Raw genomic sequence first — 3,654 nt, 5'->3', positions numbered from 1 at the left:
TTTTTCCTTAAAATTTAGGATTCCTTCACCTTCTAGTAGAATCTCTTAAGGATCTTGACATTTTAATGAGAAAATTACACAGCACATTTTTCCACTCATCTGGCATACGCACAACATTGCAGGGCAGTGCCATGCTAAAGCAGATCTGTCAACTCCTTTATTCTTGTAATGCATTTAGCTAATTTAGCAGAGCTTAATGCAGACGGATTTTGCTGGAAAATAGGTTAACATTATGCGTTATTGTATTTTGAAACAATCAGATCCATGAAAATTCTGTAATCGTGTTATGTGAAGCATCCTGTTTGCCTGGGTAGCCAGAGGAAATGTATTAATTAAACCTTTATCCACATCCAAACTTTATTTTTAAACCATGCTGAGCAGCGTGAAACCTACCAACTAGCCTAAATAATGTACTATAAAGAAGGTTTGCTGGAACTCTCTCGGATAAGTGCTAATGTGTGTGTCATGTTATGCTTCTATCTTTCCATAATACTTACTTATTTTTCCTTTATCCTTCCTATTTTAAAATTCTACCTTGCTAATCTATGTGCTTCCAGCCACTCAGAATAAGAACAAAGCTTTTTTCTTTATAAGTTTCTTTTTTGCTGTAGCCACTTAGAACGTGTTTTATGTTTTCCTATTACACCTCTTAGAGAATATTTATAAATATTTTAATATTGGAAGTGATTGTAGTAGAACAGGTTTGCTAGAATTCCCACCTTGACTGTGACTTCCTCAGTCCTGTTTTTGATGCAATGGCTGAAGAGTTGATGTGAGGCAGTTGTACTAGTCTATAAAGCAGAAAGCTTAAAACCTACTCTTTGGAAAATTTTTGAACACTGCCTAATTCAGAAGTTAATCTTTAGTACTACTGATTCCATTGGTGGAGTGGAAATAGCAGTGCCTTCAGAGAGAAAAAGTTACTGTATTAACTTCACTAATGGCATGGAGCTATTGACTGGATGAGCTGAAAAACAAAGCTTAGCTCGAGAGACAAAAAGCAAAGAAAACAAAGCTTAGCTCTGAGACTTTAAACTGAATGCTCCAATGAAACGAGGAGGAAGTACACTTCCAGAGTATAGTGGATGTCTGACAATCTTGTTTTCAAGCATGGCTACAATCAACATTTTTTTCCCCATCTAGAAAAAGAAGAAAATTTTGAAGTGGTATTTTAAATCATTACAGTATTCCTGTTTCCAAACACTTGATATTTGTGGGACTTAATTTTCTTTGGTTTTATTTTGATAAAACTTTGATGGGAGTATTCAAAATAATAACTTTTGAATGGGTTGGCAATTTAGTTGAGCTAAACAATTTGACCTTTTTTTTTTTAACTGTGCATTTCGTGCTAGAGTTGTGAAAACTTAAAGATATAACAATAACAGTCAGCGTGTGATGCACCAAAAGGCTGCCTACCATTGAATGCTCTTCGTAATGAGACCTGGTTACCTGCTACACCTATTTCAGAAATGGAGGATTTGCTATTTACATAAGATACATAGAGGAACATGAAATAGTTTGTGTTTTTATTTGCCTATTCTGATTTTCCTCAAATCTGTGCTGTTTGCATGTGGTTTTTAGTAATGATGAGCCGACTCAGAACTTCAGGTTCTTCATGCACAGATTATTCCCTTGTGTATCTTATTTATTGGAAGAAAATTACAGCTTAACATTAACAATTCATAGATTAAATGTAAGTGGGGGAAAAGAAGGCAAATAGCAGAAATATAAAGTTCTAATTCTATCTGGAGGACGTGTATGCACACAGACATAGTGTAGGACTGACATTAGAAAAGGCATAAGAGAAAGAGGTAAGCATGGGAAAGATGAATAAGTAAAACTGATGCATTCTTTAAAAGAGAAATCTCAAGGGATGTAAAAATCCCAATATATTTTCAAAGTAGCACCCCTAAATGAAGTCATTATCTACAGTTCATTGATCACCAAGCAGTGGAAGCAAGAAGTAATAAAGAAATTTTTTTTGCTGGGTAGATTCCTAAAGGGATTAGTCAAAATTAGAGTTATCCAGAATCCGTAAAATGCTGGGGGAAAGATTAATTCATGTAATTGATATTTAAATATTATTAATCTACAGCCCAATAAAAACCCAGTGTTCACTAGAACAATTACTTTATATTAAGTAATAATTTATTCCCAACACATGGCAATGGAAGAACTATTATCATGGGTTTGGTATGTACTGCTTAATTTGCCATTAACTACTACAGATGAATGTCTTATTGAATATAAATTAAATTGAAGTTTGAGTACTTTCAATAATCTAACTTTATTATTTTAAATAGGATTCTTTCATATCCATTTCATTTCTCCTTCTTCCTATACTTATGCTTTATATGCTTCCTATGTTTATGCTTACAGCAATGGCTGTGAAGTGAGTAGAAGTTCCTAAGTATAATGGGCAGATTGTAAAATCTTTTCTTACTCCTAAACTGCACAGAATGTGCCTGTGAACAGATAAATTCAATAAAACAAAGTATATTGACTGCTTAAGGGAGGATTTCTTTTTTCCCCCTCGAACTAATGTTGCTAGAGCACTGCAGGAGGCTGTTTGAAGTAAAGTTAACTCTTCAGACAGCTGTCATCTGTAAAAGTGATCTAGGTGTTGAGCACAGCTTATTTATGGAAAAAAGGATTTTATTGCTGCAGATAATGTCTACATAGCTGTTTTGGTAGGGTGCTTCTCTTCTATATATTACTTTAAGTTATTTATTTCTTGCAATACATGGACGTGTGAACAGCTTCACTTTTTATGGCATTTTGCATCTAAGGATCTCAAGGCATTGTATCAGTGGTAGATAGTTAAATTAAGTGGCTTACTTATGAATACTATCCAATGGAAAGAATAGACAGAAAACAGATGTCATGCTTTGTGAAACTAATCTTTCAAATCTCACTTTTTCTTACTTGAAGTCAAGCACTAAAGTTCTGCATAGAAATGTTTGGAAAGAATTTGAGCATTACAACATGGTGTTCAAAGTGCGAAAATCTTTTGTATAAAGTAGATTTGTAGACTATTAATGTAATATGTGCATGTTTCTGATTAATATGAATTATATGTAATTAGTAATAAATTAACATTAATATTACAGAAGTTATAGCTTGTCCAGTGTGTCTAAACAAAACATTTCAGTATTATCCATGTTATCAAAGCAAGAAAAAAAAAATTATTTGTTCTGACACACCACTCAAATATAATCAAATTGGGTAGATTCATTTTTATATAGCTGTTGTTTTTCTGATTAGACATTCTGTCCCACCAGCAGTATTTACTTGCTTAGAATTGTTTTCTGCTTAAGTGAGACCCAAAGGATGCACTTTCTAGATCACACAGGGGTTGGTGATTCTTGCATTAAACACAAGCTCCTGACTTTGCAAAACTTGTTCACATCAGAGGAGAAGATAGTCAGATATGTTTGTCTCAACTGCATTAACCGTGACTATGCTGTGAATATAAAAATTGTCTCAGCATTCAACATTGTTCAAAATGTGAAAATGTCTGCTCATACTCTTTTAATTACTAGCATTAATTTAGAAATACAATAGCATTTGTTCTGATTTCTCTGTTCAAGTAATAGCTTGGCATCTAGAAATAAGGGAGACAGCATGATATTTCGTAATAGATTATCCTGTTCT

Source organism: Meleagris gallopavo, chromosome 2 (genome assembly GCF_000146605.3).
Source record: "Meleagris gallopavo isolate NT-WF06-2002-E0010 breed Aviagen turkey brand Nicholas breeding stock chromosome 2, Turkey_5.1, whole genome shotgun sequence".
In the NCBI taxonomy this organism is placed as follows: Eukaryota; Metazoa; Chordata; class Aves; order Galliformes; family Phasianidae; genus Meleagris; species Meleagris gallopavo.
This window is presented reverse-complemented; position numbering follows the sequence as displayed.